Raw genomic sequence first — 17,512 nt, 5'->3', positions numbered from 1 at the left:
GGTGCCAGTGCTGCAGTATGTGCAATGTCCTCCTGGTTTAGTTTCTCATGGCTGACAAGTGTGATGTCACCCCTCGATGGAGCAGGTTGTTCTTTCCTGACTCTGGGTCTGCACAAAGCCTCTTCTCACTCTCAGCCTGGTATCCAAAATGAAGAGTCATCTTGTCCAAAACCTTTCTATTTCAAGTGTGTTTTGGCAACGTGCTGGCCTGGAGCACCTGGTGTTAGTTCTTCATCCCCTTTAGCACATTGCTGCATCGAGACAGATTGATTTGCAGCTGTTAAAAGATGACCATTCTGCACCAGGCTTAACTGACCAGCCAGATTTTATCATGGCTTGAAGCAGCCAGGGTAGAGGTGGTACCTTGTGTGGATATCAGCACTTCTCTGTGATGCCTGAGCTGGTTTCTGGGTAGGGCAGCCGTGATCTGGGAGGTACAAATCGAGTAGGGCAGCCGTGATCTGCTGGGAGCTTCAAATCTCATCGTGTGGAAGAGTAGGATTTAAATGCAGAGGTGATAAACTTGAATCCCCTGCTTTAAATTGGCCTCTGTAGGGGTTTTTTTTACTGTTTTGCCTGAGTCTGCTAAAACCCATTTCTGGGTTTGAATGTGGTGATGGTGACACTTCTCATTTGAAGGTGTTTAGTGATGCCCTGATGGAAATCGCTGCTGTACCGTGGCTGTTCACACATTTCCATCCTCTGGCCTCGAAAACACACCCTGAGAACCTCACCTGGGCATCTCCTCAGAGAACTGGAAAGAGCAGTTGGCCAGAGCTGGTGGACTCTGGGGGAGGGGGTTTTACTGGAGGTTTGGAAGCGCTGCACACTTCAGGGACTGCTTAAAAATGCATCAGCACATCTACAAAGGGAGAAGAGGGATTAAAACACATGGGTGTGACTTGTTAGTGCTTCAAGTTTGCTCAGTAATGCTTAGACCCAGCCAGAGGAGTGAAACTGAAGCATTAAGTGATGCTCTTAATGGTGAGAGTGCAGATTCCTTTAGAGTAAGTCTCTTTAAGTTGTTTCAGATGACAGTGGACTGATGAGGCTTCAAAGCCTATGTGAGCTGGAGGAGAGAACCCTCCAGGGAGCTAAGCTGATGGTGTGTTTGCATACCAGTGTCTTAGTGGCTGAGTATATTGAAACCATCACAGAGCTGCCCAAATTATGACATAAATAGAAACTGTGCCCTCATCATCAAGGTCTGAGCCTGCAGTTCTGGCTTTATTAGGTAGCAGGCTGCAGTCTTTGCAGCTTCCCTGCAAAGCCTCTGCCACATGACCTCACTGTCACTGTCCCCAGTGCTCTGGCAGCCTGTGGCTGGTGACAAAACTCCTCTCCAAAACTCACCTGGTCATCAGTCTCCTGATGCCCTTGCTGCAGAACTGGAGGAACATATGTGCCATGTGTACCTAGAGCACCATGAGGGAGTCCCAGCATCTCCATGGGCTGGGCTGCAGTGGTTTGGAACCTCCTGGCTGTGGTGTGTGTCTCCTCCCTGATGGGTGTTTGGGTTTGTAGCTGCTGGTTTCTTTGGGCAATGCTCACATTGTGACAGGCTGTTCTTGGCTGCTCTGTGCTGTTGGCAGCTTGCACTTCCATCTCATCTGGAGATACTGGGAGCTGTGTTTTGGAGCAGCCTACATGGCTTCTTTGCAAGGAATAGTTGTCAGGCATGGATCAGCTTTGCAAACTGCAAGGGAGGGTCCTGTTCTGCTGGGAAACATGACACTGGCTTGTGGAAAGGCTCTTCTTAGGCCTGTCTTTGCTCTTGGCTGCAGTTTATTGAGTCCTGTGGGTTGCTCTGGGGTGTATGTGCAGGATCAGTCACATTAGGAGGGTTGGAAGGAAACCCTGAAGTCACTGGACATGCTGCTTGTGTGGTGGTTGGTGGCACACACAGGGAAAACTTGGCTCCTCTCAACTTTAAAATCCAGCCTGAACAGAGTAGAGAGGCCTTACATGAAACACCAGCCAGGCTTTGTAACTCAGCAGAACCTCAGCTAGGAGTGGAGGGAGAGCCCGGGCTGGATTCTTCCCTCTCCTGCCCTGGTAGCAATGTTGGTGAAGGGAACCATCTGAAGCCTTGTTTTAGACCTTTCCTAGGCTCTATGTACAATCATAGAATCATACAGTGGTGGGGTGGGAAGGGCCCTGCAGAGCTGCTCCAGCCCCAGCCCCTGCTAAAGCAGCTTCCCCTGGCTCAGGGGCACAGGAACGTGTCCAGGTGGGGTTGGAAACCTGAGAAGGAGCCTCCACACCCTCCCTGGGCAGCCTGGGCCAGGGCTCCCTCCCCTCAGCACCAAAGCACTTTCTCCTCCTGTGCCAGGGGAACTGTTTGTGTTCCAGCTTCATCCCATCAGCCCTTGTCCTGGCACTGGATACAATAGAAACAAGTGCTGCCCCAACCTCCTGACACCCCAAACTTAAGGTACTTGTAAGAGTTGATGAGATTCCCCCTCAGCCTTCTCCAGGCTGAACAGCCCCAGGTCCCACAGCCTTTCCTCACAAGGAAGATGCTCCATCCCCTCAGCATCTTGCTGGCCCTGCACTGGCCTCTCTCCAGCAGTTCCCTGTCCCTCTGCAGCTGGGGAGCCCAGAACTGGCCCCAGGACTCCAGATGAGGCCTCAGCAGCTGTGGCAGAGCAGAGGGGGAGCAGAACCTCCCTGGCCCTGTGCCCACACTCTCTTGCTGCCCCCAGGCTGCCATTGGCCTTGCCCATGAGGGCTGCTGCTCATGGTTGGTTGATTATGTTTAGAAGGCAGTGTACCATGTTCAGTTTGCTTGGGATATTTGACAGTCCTTACCTGTTTCATCTTTCCTGTGCAGAGATTTCCCACCTCCATGGCACAAGGGGGATTTCAGTCCAATGGCTCAAAGGACAATAACATGATGCCATTGCCATGTGTTATCCATCCTCTCTGCTGGCTCTTCCTCTCCCACAGTGATATTGGAATCAGTTGGCTGACAAGATGATCCCTCCACTCCCAAAGCGCCATCTCAATGCCAAGGGCAGGTAGCAGAGAACCTCTCTGGGGAAGGCAGAGCTGGGAGAAAGCTGCATCCAGACATGGGAACCACACAGGAGCCAACCCACCTTGGACCATGCAAAGGGGCTGAAACTCAGCTGCTTTCCTGCAGCTGGTCCCTCCCCATGCCCTGAGGGGCTGCCTCCTTTCCAAAGGGCACTTGCATCATATCCAGGTGGCTTCTTCCACCCCCTCCAGCAGTGCTGGGCACTGACAGTCACCCTGCTTCTCCCTGGAGGACACTTCAGTGTCTCCTCTGTTAGTTGGGTGGATGTGATCACAGAAGCTGAAGGGTTGGAAGGGACCTCCATGCAGTTTTGCACTGTGTCCTGGTGCTGCTGACACCCAGCTGTGAGGCTGAACTGCTCACAGCAAGGCTCAGCAGGCTTTTACCCCCCCTGCTTTCAGCATGAGATCTAAAACCAAGCCAGGAGCAGCAAACACTCTCTTTTTGAATCTGTTTTTTAAATGATAATAAGAGAATCATGTTCTCCCTGGGGCAGTCTGGTGGCTGTCAGGTCCCTGTCAAGCAGAGACCAGGGTGATGTGCTGCAGGGCTGGGGATGCTGCCCTATGGTTGCAGCCCCTGCACAGACGTAATAAGTCACGTTTGCTGCCCCTGTCAGTCTGAGCAGCTTTCCTTCAACAAGTGGATAATCCAGGTGGCCACAGTCTGTGTGAGCTGAGCTGTGAGTTCATCTCAGCTTCAGGAGGAGCTCTGGGAAGGTGCCATCCCAGGAGGGTGCTGTGTCACTGCTGGGACCTCACTGGAAGGAGACAAAGCCAGACCCCACAGCCTTTTGCTGCCCCTCACTTCTCAGGCTGGACATCTCCCAGGAGGGTCTTGCTCGTCCCTGCTGAACAGGTTTGTGTGTGGGGAGTTGGCTGCTTTGGCTTCAGGCCCTACCATACCTACATTGCCATCATCAGGGTTTAGATGCAAGGATGAGAGCAGGGATGCTTTTAGTAAATGCTTTGAGAAGCTCTTGGCATGGGATGGTCTGCAAAGAGGGACATTGCCTCTTCCTCAGCCCCCCAGCACCTGGGGAGGGAATGGAGTGATTTTTGAGCATTCTGGTGTGGGGAACCAATGTGATGGTGTCCTCAGGTCTGTGTCCCCCACAGAGCACCTTGGCTGCACCCATGGACCTGCCAGGACCTGGAGGGGTTTCAGAGCAGGGTGGGTGTTGCACTGAGGGCAATGGGCTGGTGGGTAACAGGGCTGGGCCAGAGGCTGCACTCCAGGAGCTGAAAGGGCTCTTCCCTGTGACTGTGTGGTTCTGTGATCTGCTGCCTCGTGCCAGGCTGCTGCTCTCAGGGGGAAGCAGGGTTTGTGTGGAGATGGAGCCAGCAGGACAGAGGTGTAAGCAAAACTGTCTGTCCTCCATCCCTCCTCTTTCCACCTCCCTGCTCAGCATCTTGCTTTGAAACTGCCTTTCTCCCCATGCCCTGCTGTGGCAGCCTGGGCTGCAGGCTCTGTGGAGCAGAGACCTTGAGGGCAAAATACTCAGCAGTAAAATCCAGAGCAGCTGGGGAAGCCCTGGGAGTGTGGGGCAGTGGGGAGGCTCTGCTGCTCAGGGTTCTATCCTGCTGCACAGCACCCAGGCTCAGCTGCCTGGCCTGTCCCTGTCAGCACCAGTCCTGAGCATCCTCTCACAGCTTGGGCCAGGTGACACCCTCACTCTGGGAACTTGTTCTCTAGAAGGAAGCAAAGTGCTGAGCCCTCGTGACTGGGAGGTCCTGGAGATGGACAGAAGCTTACAGGGCTGGAGAAGAGAGGGAATCCCAGGGGAGAAAGGCAGAGGGGGACAGGGCCAGTCTGCCTTCCAGCATGTCCTGTGCCTTCCTGCTCACAGGATGAACTTGTGAGGTGCTAATTGTGGTGCTGCCCAGGGAGGGTGTGGAGGCTCCTGCTCTGGAGGGCTTCAGAACCCCCTGGACACGATCCTGTGTGACCTGACCTAGGTGGGAGCTGCTGCTGCAGGAGGGTTGGGCTGGATGAGCTCTGCAGGTCCCTTCCAACCCCCCACTCTGTGACTCTGTGACCTGGTGCTGGCTGTGCCCACCACAGCTTGTGTTGCTGGAGATGAGTGTTCCAGGGCAGGCAGCACAGAGCACAGGGGCTGCCCTTCCCCTAAGCTGATGTGGTTTCTCATCAGCAGAAGGGGTTTGTCCCAAGAGCTGAAAACCCAGCCCTGAAGCTTCAAAGGTGTTTGAAATCCTGACCTGAGGACTGCTGGTCATTTCCAAGCCTCATCCCACCGTGGCACAGCAAAGCTCCCGCTTCAAGGCTGAAAATGGGCTCTCTCAGGGCCTCCCTGGCCCTGGGGCCACATCCTGTGCCCTTGCTCTTGGCAGAGGGGTATGAGGCTGGGCCAGCCCTGCCCTGGCACTGGGAGAGGTTGTGTCCTGGCTGACCTCTTGGGCTTTAATTGATCTGCAGACCCCCAAAGGACCTTGTTCCTCGTGGTACATCAGGCCTGGGTGTGGGGGGGCTGACAGGGGCTGCCTGGTCGTGGTGCTGAGCAGCAAGCCTGACTGCACATAAGCTCCTTAAGGGGCAGAAAGCGGCTTTAGATGAGGATGGATTTGAGGAAAGGGGTGGCATAGAGGAAGGGGCAGTGAGGTGATGGCTGGGGGAAGGTGAGCTTGCTAAGAGGGACAGGAGGGATGGGGTTCCTGGGTAGAGCAGCTCCCCAGCATCAGATACAGTGCTCATCAGCCTCCCCTGCTGCTGTGCACCGCTGGGAAGGCAGGGGGAGGCAGCCCCTGAGGGTCTGAGTGCCACCAGCCTGCCCTGAGCCCGCTGCCAGCCAGAGGCTGAGCCCCGGGGCCGCTCCTGCCCTCAGCTGCGGACGCACAGCGCGGGTGCAGGATCAGGCCCTGCAGCGAGCAGAGGTGGCCTGGCCACCTGCAGACGGCTCAGCCCGCCCTGGCCCGTGCAGGGAGCTCCCAGCGCTCGGGCATGTCCTTTAAAGGCCTGTTCACGTCCAGCTCTTCCCTGGCACATCCCTGTGCTCCGTGCTCCAGGGCCAGCCGCCGCCGCAGCTCCAGGGGCCCGGCTGCCCCTGCACCATCCTGCACCATCCAGCACCAGCCTGCACCATCCTGCACCATCCTGCACCATCCAGCACCAGCCTGCACCATCCAGCACCAGCCTGCACCAGCCTGCACCATCCTGCACCATCCAGCACCATCCTGCACCTTCGGGGCCAGCCCAGCCGGGGACGGGTTCAGGCAGGTAACGAGCCGGGGACAGGCTGCAGGAGCCAAGCAGAGGGAGGCTGGGGCTGCCAGGGACAGGGGCTGCCAGGGACAGGGGCTGCATGTGCCCCAGGGATTGCTGCCAGACAGCAAACGGGAGCCAGAGCCTGTGAGGCTGAGAGCCAGGGCTGAGCTGTGTGTGAGTCTGTGTGAGTGTGTGTGTGTGAGTGAGTGTGTGTGAGTCAGTGAGTGTGTGTGAGTGAGTGTGTGTGTATGAGTGTGTGTGAGAGTGAGTGTGTGTGTGTGAGTGAGTGTGAGAGTGAGTGCGAGTATGTGAGTGTGTGTGTGAGTGTGTGTGTGTGTGAGAGTGAGTGTGAGTGTGTGTGTGAGTGTGAATGTGTGTGAGAGTGAGTGTGTGAGTGTGTGTGACAGTGAGTGTGAGTGTGTGTGAGTGTGTGTGTGAGTGAGAGTGAGTGTGAGTGTGAGTGTGTGAGAGAGTGTGTGTGAGTGTGTGAGTGTGAGTGTGTGTGAGAGTGTGTGTGTGAGTGTGAGAGTGAGTGTGAGTGTGAGTCAGTGAGTGTGAGTGTGTGTGTGTGTGAGTCTGTGTGTGTATGTGAGAGTGTTTGAGTCTGTGTGTGTGAGTGTGAGTGTGTGTGTGTGTATCTGTATGTGTGTGTCTGTGTGTGTGTGTGTCTGTGTGTGTTTGTGAGTGTGTGTGTGTGTGTATCTGTATGTGTGTGTCTGTGTGAGTGTGTGTGTGTGTGTGAGGTGTGAGCAGGCTCTGCTGGGTGGGTGACAGCCCCCCTCAGCACAGGGAGGGCAGTTGGTTGATACCTGCAAGTCATTGCTGAGGCAGCTGAGCTTGGCCAAGGCTTTGCACAGGCACAGGGGGCTTTGAGCCTCTTCTGTTTGACTGCCTGGGGGCTGACTTGGAGGGCTGCACTATGCCTAGGGCAGGGTGGGTTGCTCCTGCTCTGCACTAGATGCTCACCCTGGTAGCTGAGTGCAAACACCCCCCACACCTTGGAGATGACCCACACCATAAGCCCCAAGCCAGGGGTGCCCTGGGGGAGGGTGATGGAGGTGGTGAGCAGGACAGACCCCCCAGTGCTGCACACAATGGGCCTGTGGTACAGTCCCTGCTCACCTCATCCCATCCCCTGCAGCAGCCTCCTGAACCCCAGCAGGCCTCCCCAGCTCTTTCCCCACAGCTGCCTCCCCGCTGAGCAGAGCAGCTCAGAGCTGCTGCTGGCTGAGGAAAGTGCTTTAAAAAGACAGTTTGAGGTGTTGTCCCATCTGTGTCTCATCTGAGTCTCTCACCATGGGTGTGCTGGGCCTGCAGCCTTCCTGCTCCACTGAGGACTCTGGGACCCTGTGGCTCGCTGGGACCTTGCAGGGACAGGAGACAGAGGAGGCACAAGGACTGGCCCCAGGCTGCCAACCCAGCCCCTTGCTTCAGAGGGACAGAGTCACAGTCGCAGAATCCCAAGGGCTGGAAGGGAGCTGCAGAGCTCATCCAGTGCAACCCCCCTGCCAGAGCAGCACCACCCAGAGCAGGGCACACAGGGACTCTCCCAGCTGGGTCTGGGATGTCTCCAGAGAAGGAGCCTCCACAGCCCCTCTGGGCAGCCTGTGTGTACATGAGAGATTTTGCCCCACAGCTCCCAGGGTGCTGGGAAGGCTGGGACAGGGACTAGGGGAGCTGGTGGCTGGAGCATCATCGTGCTCTGAGGCACCCAGAGTCACTTCAGCACAGGGGCCCCGTCTGTGGCCACCACTCCCAGGGAACAACCTCCAAGCTTATGGAAAGGAGAGGGAAAAGCTTCTTGTAGCCCTGTCCAGAGCCAGGAGCAAAGTCTGGGGGTTCAGCCCTTCACAGGTAGGTGCTGAGCTCCAGTACAGGGCTGCAGGAGGCTGTTTGCCCAACAGTCCCTGGTGCCATCCCTGGTCTGCTCCTGCATCCCCAAGCAGGGATGCTACAGAGCTGCCAGACTGCCTTGCACATAGGACAGGGGTTTGGGGTGACAAGGCCATTGCAGGGTGCTTTGGGGTGGGGGGAAATGCATGTGCCAGTGCCTGCTGTCCTCATGGCAGGGACAGGAGATGGGCCCTGGGCTGTGCAGGCAGCTGGGTGAGCTGTGGTGCCTGGGGAGAGGCTGGTGGCTGGCAGAGAGGTCCACTTGGCAGCCAGGGCTAAAAAGAAATGAGAGTTGTGCTGAGGAGATGCAGGGCCATGGGCTGGTGACTCACTGCTGGCTGGGAAGGGCTCTGCAGTGGCTGCAGGAGGGGAGGGGGCTGCTGTGGCCATGCCAGGGAGAGCAGGGACCGGCACGGGCTGCAGGGGATGCTCACAAAGGAGCCAGCTTCTGAGCAGCATCCCATCGAGGGCTGCTGTGGGGGCTGGGGGAGGGCAGAGGGGATGGGCTGCTGCCTCTGCTGCCAGAGTTCCTTTGGGGCTCACCCAGGCTTCTCTCTGCAGGGAGCAGCAGGCAGAGCTGGCCGGGCTGCCCACGGCTCCGGGTGAAGGTAAGGGCAGCCCAGGCTGCGAGTGGGGGAGAGGGGGGTTTGCAGCCTCCCTGAGCAGCACTGCACAGGCCCAGCAGGAGCATGTTCCCTGGCCTGGTGGCACCTGCCTGCAACCCACACCCCTTCCAGTGCTGGGACCCCAACCCTGTCCCCTGGATCTGCCTCACCAGCTGAACCCACCCGTGGCCCCAGGTCCCCCCCTGCCCTGGCCCAGCCTGGCTGCAGCTCCCTCAGCCCCTCAGGGGGGTTTTAGGGGGGCACCTCTACAGCCTGTGCTCTGGGGGAGCCTGCAGGCTGCAGAAATGCCAGTAGTGCCTTCAGAGTTCTCCCCTGAGGCAGTGTCCAGCTCCTGGAAGCTGCTGCCCAGCTCCCACCAGCCTTTTTGTCCCCAGGGAGGATGAGCAGTCCCCAGGGGCACCCGGGAGAGGTTTTGAGCAGGAGTGAGCAGAGCATGGAGCATGTCAGCAATGTAAGAGGGACAGGAGGGTGACAGGCTGGGGGAAAGCTTCCCTCTGCAGCCCCTTGGGCTCAGCTGCACCCCAGCTGCTTGGTGCTGCTCTTCTGGGGATGTGCCCAGCACTGGGAGGGATTTGTTCCCACAGCAACCTTATGTGTCCCCCCCAGGTGCCAGGCACGGACAGGCAGGAGCTGGCTGTGCACAATGGGGACAGTGATGGGACCAAGGAAGGTGGGTGAGTTCCCTCATCCCAGCTCAGTCCCCTTAGGGGAAGGACTTGAAGCAGCTGGGGACAAACAGCATGGCCTGGTGGGGTTTGTTCCCTCGGTGGGGACATGGGGATGAGTCCTGGGGGGACCTGGAGCCCTCTTATGCTGGGAGAAGGATTGGGGTGGGTTCACACCATGGTCACCTGCTCCCTGCCAGGGCAGGAGAGCAGATGGAGGAGGAAAGGCCAAGGGGAAGCTTCTGTGTGTGTCTGTCCTGTGCTGTTACTGCCTCCCTGCAGATGCAGCAACCCCAGAGGAGCCTCTGCTGAGTTTCCCCAGTGAGCTCTCAGTGCTGGAGAGACTCAGCTTGCCCAGGTAAGACCAGAGACCACCTGTGTCCTTCCAGGGGCTATGGGATAGGGGGGTCCCAGGCCACTGTGTGCTCCAGGGATTGGACTTTCCTCCTTTTCCACTGCACAAGAGCCACTCCTCAGGCGAGGTGCACTCAGGTTCTCGCTGCTGCTGGTGGCTGACAGCCCTGGGAGCAGACCAAGGGCATTCTCAGTGTGCAGCTCCTGTGGTGCCTCCATCCCTGACAGCAATTCTCTTTCTGCAGGATGGCTTTGACAGAGCAGGATGTGGAGGTGAGGGCTGCTGGGGGCTGTAGGTGGGCTGGGGAAGGGGGACAGAGGGACCCACACCTTGCTAGCTCACAGCCCTGCTCCTGGCTGCCCTCCAGACACTGCAGTCCTCTGCCTTACAAACCCTTCTGCCTCTGATGCTGTTGGCATTTGGAGGCAGCTGCTGTTCCATGGCCAGCTGAGCCTGTCCTCTGCACATCCAGCAAGCCCCCAAAGTGCTCTGCAGCTCCCCCAGAGCTCCCTCAGCCCAGGAGCTGCTGGAAGCTGTGCCAATGAAAAGCATTTCCCAGCGAGTGCCAGGGCTGAGTCAGGCTCTGCTGCCAGCTCAGGCCTGCAGTGAGGGCTGGCAGCTGCCCAGCTCCTGCTCTTGCCAGGAGGATTTGGGATTTCCAGGGGTTATCAGCTGCCTGGGGATGTGTCTCAGGCTGACATCTCACCAGGACCATCCCCAATGTGCAGCAGCCAAATGAATGTTGGGGCAAGGCAAGTGCTAATTATCCTTAGCTCTGCCCTACTTGGTGACATGCTCAGGGTGTCTGTGTGTGCCTTGAGGACACCAGTACATGGCCCTGGTGGCTTCCCCTTCAGGGAGAAATCTAATGACATTCAGCCAGGGCAAGTGCAGAGTGTTGCATCTGGGAGAGAACAACCCCATGGACCAGCACAGGCTGGGGAGTGAACTGTGAGAGAGGAGCACAGGGGAAAGGGAGCTGAGGGTGCTGGTGGGCAGCAGGATGAGCCTGAGCCAGCAACGTGCCCTCGTGGCCAAGAGGCCAATGGCAGCCTGGGCTGGGGCAGAAGGGCTGTGGGCAGCAGGTCAGAGAGGTTCTGCTGCCCCTCTGCTCTGCCCTGTGAGACCACAGCTGGGATGTTGTGTCCAGCTCTGGGCCCCTCAGCTCCAGAAGGACAGGGAGCTGCTGCAGAGAGCTCAGCACAGGGCACAGAGATGCTGGAGGGAGTGGAGCATCTGCCTTGTGCTGAAAGGCTGAGGGAGCTGGGGCTCTGCAGCTTGGAGAAGAGGAGCCTGAGGGGTGAGCTCAGTCATGTTACAAACCCATCAAGGGTGGGTGTGAGGAGGCTGGAGCCAGGCTGTGCTCAGGGATGGCCAGTGACAGGACAAGGGGCAACGGGCACAAGCTGCAACAGAAGAGGTTCCAGAGACACAGCAGGAGGAATTTGTTCCCTGTTGAGGTGAGGGAGCACTGGCAGGGGCTGCCCAGAGGGGCTGTGGAGGCTCCTTCTCTGCAGACATCCCAACCCCAGCTGGATGAGTCCCTGTGTGCCCTGCTCTGGGTGCTGCTGTGGCAGGGGGGTTCCACTGGATGAGCTCTGCAGGTCCCTTCCAGCCCTGGAGACACTGTGGTAGTGTCTCAGCTGTGTCTCCCCTCCCCAGGCAGCCTTTGCCCACCTGGCCCTGGCTCTGCGCTCTGACGTGTTCACGCTGCGGCAGCGGCTGCAGGTGGAGAAACGCGCCCGGGACGCGGCAGAGGAGAACATCCAGCAGGAGCTGGGGCAGTGCCAGGCTGCCCTGGAGGTAGGGGGCTGGCAGCTGTGGGGACATTCAGCCCCAGAGGGGCTTGGACCACCCAAAGACCCGGCTCCAGCAGCTCCATCCCGTCCCTCCGCAGAGGCTGGGCCCATCCTGTGCCGGTGCTGGCTGCAGGGAGACGCTGCAGCAGCTGCAGAGCAGCCTGGCTGTGCTGGCAGTGGCTGTGCAGCGGGCAACCAGTGCTGCTGAGAAGCTGGGGGCTGTTCACCAGGTCTGTGCACAGCCTGGGACTCCAGCCAGGGCTCGTTCCTGGGCTTTGGGACCTATCCCTGGGCTTTGGGACCTGTCCCTGGGCTTTGGGACCTGTCCCTGGGCTTTGGGTCCTGTCCCTGGGCTTCGGAACCTGTCCCTGGGCTTTGGGTCCTGTCCCTGGGCTTCGGAACCTGTCCCTGGGCTTTGGGTCCTGTCACTGGGCTTTGGGTCCTGTCCCTGGGCTTTGGAACCCCTCCCTGAGCTTTATATAGTGTCCCTGGGCTTTGGGACCTGTCCCTGGGCTTTGGGACCCCTCCCTGGGTTTGGGTCCTGTCCCTGGGCTTTGGATCCTGTCCCTGGGCTTTGGGTCCTGTCACTGGGCTTTGGAACCCCTCCCTGAGCTTTACATCGTGTCCCTGGGCTTTGGGACCCTTCCCTGGGCTTTGAGATCCATCCCTGGGCTTTGGGACCCCTCCCTGGGCTTTGGGACCCCTCCCTGGGTTTGGGTCCTGTCCCTGGGCTTTGAGATCCATCCCTGGGCTTTGGGTCCTGTCCCTGGGCTTTGAGATCCATCCCTGGGCTTTGGGTCCTGTCCCTGGGTTTGGGTCCTGTCCCTGGGTTTGAGTCCTGTCCCTGGGTTTGGGAGGGGGTTGGCAGAGCCCTCGGGGAACGAGAGGGGGGAGCCCGACGGCCGCCGTGTGCCCGGCTGCAGGAGGCCAGGCTGAGCCGAGCAGCCGACGTGATGCTGCAGCACGTGGAGAACCTGAAGCGGCAGCACGGGAGGGAACGCGCGGAGCTGGAGGAGATGAAACGGCTCATCCAGCACAGCTCCCGCTGCTGGCAGCTGCCCGACGCACAGGGTGAGGGGGAGCTGCCACGGGGCTCCTGGGCTCTGCCACGGGGCTCCTGGGCTGGTGAGGTGGGCTCCAGTGTGAGGTGGGCTCTGCCAGGGGACCTGTGGGCTCTGCCAGGGTGAGGGGGAGCTGCCACGGGGCTCCTGGGCTGGTGAGGTGGACTTCAGTGTGAGGTGGGCTCTGCCAGGGGGCTTGTGGGCTCTGTCAGGGCTTGTGGGCTCTGCCAGGGTGGGGTGGGCTCTACCATGGGGCTCATGGGCTCTGCCAGGGGGTCTGTGGGCTCTGCCAGGGGGCTCCTGGGCTGGTGAGGTGGGCTCTGCCAGGGTGAGGTGGGCTCTGCCAGGGGGGTTCCTGGGCTGGTGAGGTGGGCTCTGACAGAGGGCTTGTGGGCTCTGCCAGGGGGTCTGTGGACTCTGCCAGGGGGTTCCTGGGCTCTGCCAGTGGGGTTCCTGGGCTGGTGAGGTGGGTTCCAGAGTGAGGTGGGCTCTGTCAGGGGGTCTGTGTGCTCTGCCAGGGTGAGGTGGGCTCTGCCAGAGGGCTTGTGGGCTCTGCCAGGGTGAGGTGGGCTCTGCCATGGGGCTTGTGGGCTCTGCCAGGGTGAGGTGGGCTCTGTCAGGGCATCTGTGGGCTCTGCCAGGGGGCTCATGGGCTCTGCCAGTGGGGTTCCTGGGCTGGTGAGGTGGGTTCCAGGGTGAGGCGGGCTCTGCCAGGGGGCCTGTGGGCTCTGCCAGGGGGCTCCTGGGCTGGTGAGATGGGTTCTGCCAGGGTGAGGTGGGCTCTGCCAGGGGATCTGTGGGCTCTGTCAGGGGGTCTGTGGGCTCTGCCAGGGTGAGACAGGCTCTGCCAGGGGGTCTGTGGGCTCTGCCAGGGTGAGGTGGGCTCTGCCAGGGGGTCTGTGGGCTCTGCCAGGGTGAGGTGGGCTCTGCCAGGGGGCACCCAGCAGGGTTTGCCCCACAAGCCCTTGGGAGGCTCAGGGTGAGGCTGCAGGGCAGAGGCTGAGGGCTGGGGGCTGGTGACAAACACAAGGGGCTGAGGGAGCAGCAGCTGCAGTGTGGGAGCAGGGGCTGGTGCTGGCCTCAGAGTCATGGGCACAGGGCCCAGCTGGGGTGTGTGGGGCAGGGGGCACACAAAGGATGCTCTGTGCCTGGAAGCCAAAGCCCACACACACCATCACCATGTATGGCAGCAGGGTTCCCCCTGACAGGACCCCCCTGTGCCAAGCACAGAGCCAGGGCAGCCTCCCATGGGAGGGAGGTTTGCAACTGCCTGTGCCTCAGCCCTGGCTTGGTTTTTGGAGGTGATGGAAAGCTGCTTCTGTTTGCCCCCAGATGACCCAGAGACACAGCTGAGGCCTCACCCCCTGATCAGAACTTTCCAGCAGGTAACTGGTCCCAGTTCAGCGACCCCAGAGCCACCACCTCCCCGTGCCCTGCTGCTCCCCCTCACCCCCCAGTCCCCATTGCCAGTCCCTGGGCAGTGCCACTCCTGCCAGCTGCAAGGGCTGCTAGAAACATCGAGGAGGAGGCAAAACTTAGGGGCAGCCTCTGAGGGCTGCAGGGAAACAGGGTGCCTGGGGCTGGTTGTGCAGGAGATGTCAGGCAGGTCCCTCTGCCTTGCAGGGTCATAGCACAAGAGCTGCAGGCTTGGCTGTTCTCTAGCTCCAGCTCCAACTCAGCAGAGCCCATGAGGTTGGGCAGCAGCTTGAACCAGCCAGGACAGGCACAAACCTTCCCAGGCTTTGACCTTCCCCCGTGGCACCAGCTCTCCAGCTTTCCCCCCTTCTCCCTTAGCACCAGAGCCAGTGGGGAGCTGGCAGTGTCCTGTCCCCTCCTCAGCATCCCCTGCTCGTGATGGGAGGGAGGGAGGGAGGGGATCAGGAGGTGCTGATGGCCAGGCCTCCCTTGCAGGGGGCTGCCCGCCGCAGAGTCAGCATCGCCGTCATCCCCAAGCAGCTCTTGGTAAGGCCACACTCGGCAGCTGTGTCCCCAGGCTCGGTGCCACTGGGCATCCAGGGCCCTGCTCACCCTCCCTCTCTCTCCCCTTTGGTGCCCAGCCCGGGGCCAGCCTGGACAGCCGAGCAGAGAGGGAGCTGGAGAGGAAAGGGCCCAGCAGCCAGAGGTAACCACGGCAGGGCTGGGGAGGCCGTGGCAGCGGCTGCCACAGGGCACAGCCCCCTGTCCTCCCCCTGCCCAGGAACCAGCTGGAGCTGCAGGGCCAGGGCAGCAGCGTGAGCAGCAGCGAGCTGGAAGCCAAGGCAGAGGACAGAGGCTCGGATGCAGAGGACAAGGAGCCAGAGCAGCCTGAGCTGACGTGAGCAGCACCCTGCGTGTGCCCAGCATCCCTCCCTGGCAGCTGCTGCTCTCTCTGTGCTTCCACGCTGGGAAATGGGCTGGGGGGGTGTTGGTGGGGTTGGGGGGTGATGGAAGGCTGGGGTGTTGCTTGGCTGCCCAGCATGACCCTGCCCTGCCTCAGTTTCCCCCAGGTCCCTTCTACCTTCCTTGGGCTTGCATTTGGGTTTGCAGGAGGGCCAGTGAGGTTTGGGATTGAGTTCAACACCCTCCTCATGCCCAGCTAAGGCAGAGGTGGGGTTCACTCTCCTCCTCCCCAATGACAAGTAGCCCCTGTCTCCCTCTCCCCAGGTCCAAGGGGGCCCCGTGGGAGCTGTGGCGGCCGTGGCTCTTCCTCCCACAGCACTACTGGCTGCTCTTCTGGCTGCTGCTCCTCAGCATCACCTTCCTCCTGCTCCTCCATGTGCTGGAGCTGCAGCAACTGCAGCCTGTGCCAGCACCCAAGGCTTAGCCTGGGCAGGGACAGAGGCACCCGCTGCCCTGTGCTGCTCCTGCCCCGGGCCCCAGGACACCACAGCCCCAGAGTTAATAAAATTGGAGGGAAAAGAGAGTGTTTTTAGTGCTGGGGCAGGGGCTACATCCTGTGCTGGGATCTGAGCTCGGGTCCCAGCCAGCTTCCAGCCAGGCAGGGCTCAGGGAGCTGCAGCTGCCTCGGGAGCTGTAACTGGGCACAAAGCCGCGTGCAGAGCTTCCCGTGGCACCGCAAAGCGCTCACAAACAGAGGGAGCTGTTCCCGACCTCTCCGGGCCGGGGAAATCGCCTCGTTTGACGCACACGGCTCGTTTCCGCGCCCGCCCCGACAGACACGCGTGGGCTCCGCTGGGCAGCCGCGGGCTGGGAGCTGCAAAGGCTGCGGGCGGGCGCGGGACGGGAGCGGGGGCTGCAGCACCGCCCCCAGGGCGCCGCCGGCAGGAGGGATGCAGGCGCCGGGCTGGCTGCCTCCCAGCCGTCTGTCCCCGGGCCGTCTGTGCCCGGGTGCCCATCCCCGGCCCGTCTGTGCCCGGGTGCCCATCCCCGGGTGCCCATCCCCGGCTTGTCTGTGCCCGGTTGCCCATCTCTGGGTGCCCATCCCCAGGCCGTCTGTGCTCGGGTGCCCATCCCCAGGTGCCCATCCCCGGGCCCTCTGTCCCCGGTTGCCCATCCCCAGGTGCCCATCCCCGGCCCGTCTGTGCCCGGTTGCCCATCCCCAGGTGCCCATCCCCGGCCCGTCTGTGCCCGGATGCCCATCCCCAGGTGCCCATTCCCAGGTGCCCATCCCCGGCCCATCTGTGCCCGGGTGCCCATCCCCAGGTGCCCATCCCCAGGTGCCCATCCCCGGCCCATCTGTGCCCGGGTGCCCATCCCCAGGTGCCCATCCCCAGCCCGTCTGTGCCCCAGTTGCCCATCCCCAGGTGCCCATCCCCGGCCCGTCTGTGCCCAAGTGTCCATCCCCGGGTGCCCATCCCCAGGTGCCCATCCCCGGGCCCTCTGTCCCCGGTTGCCCATCCCCGGTTGCCCATCCCCGGCTCGTCTGTGCGCGGTTGCCCATCCCCAGGTGCCCATCCCCAGGCCGTCTGTGCTCGGGTGTCCATCCCCGGGTGCCCATCCCCAGGTGCCCATCCCCGGCCCGTCTGTGCCCGGATGCCCATCCCCAGCTCGTCTGTCCCCAGGTGCCCATCCCCGGGTGCCCATCCCCGGCCCGTCTGTGCCCGGTTGCCCATCCCCGGTTGCCCATCCCCGATTGCCCATCCCCAGGTGCCCATCCCCGGCCCGTCTGTGCCCGGATGCCCATCCCCAGTTACCCATCCCCGGTTGCCCATCCCCGGCCCGTCTGTGCCCGGTTGCCCATCCCCGGTTGCCCATCCCCGATTGCCCATCCCCAGGTGCCCATCCCCGGCCCGTCTGTGCCCGGATGCCCATCCCCAGTTACCCATCCCCGGTTGCCCATCCCCGGCCCGTCTGTGCCCGGGTGCCCATCCCCGGTTGCCCATCCCCGATTGCCCATCCCCGGTTGCCCATCCCCGGCCTGTCTGTGCCCGGGTGCCCATCCCCGAGTGCCCATCCCCAGGTGCCCATCCCCAGGTGCCCATCCCCGGCTCGTCTGTGCCCGGGTGCCCATCCCCAGGTGTCCATCCCCGGGTGCCCATCCCCGGTTGCCCATCCCCGGGTGCCCATCCCCAGGTGCCCATCCCCGGTTGCCCATCCCCGGGTGCCCATCCCCGGCCCATCTCTGCCCGGATGCCCATCCCCAGGTGCCCATCCCCAGGTGCCCATCCCCAGCTCGTCTGTGCCCGGATGCCCATCCCCGGGTGCCCATCCCCGGCCCGTCCGTGCCCGGCTCCGCAGCCGCCGGCAGTGCCGCGGGTGATTCACGGGCGTTGGACGTGGCCCCAGCCCCGTGTGCCAGCTCACCCCGTGGCCCTGAGTCACCGTCCCCAGCCTCGTGGCAGGTTGTCACCGGCCCCAGCGACACGGCGAGCGGGGGCAGCAGCCCCGGGACAGCACCGGCATCGGAACACC

The sequence above is a fragment of the Colius striatus genome, chromosome 22, assembly GCF_028858725.1.
Source record: "Colius striatus isolate bColStr4 chromosome 22, bColStr4.1.hap1, whole genome shotgun sequence".
Classification (NCBI taxonomy): Eukaryota; Metazoa; Chordata; class Aves; order Coliiformes; family Coliidae; genus Colius; species Colius striatus.
This window is presented reverse-complemented; position numbering follows the sequence as displayed.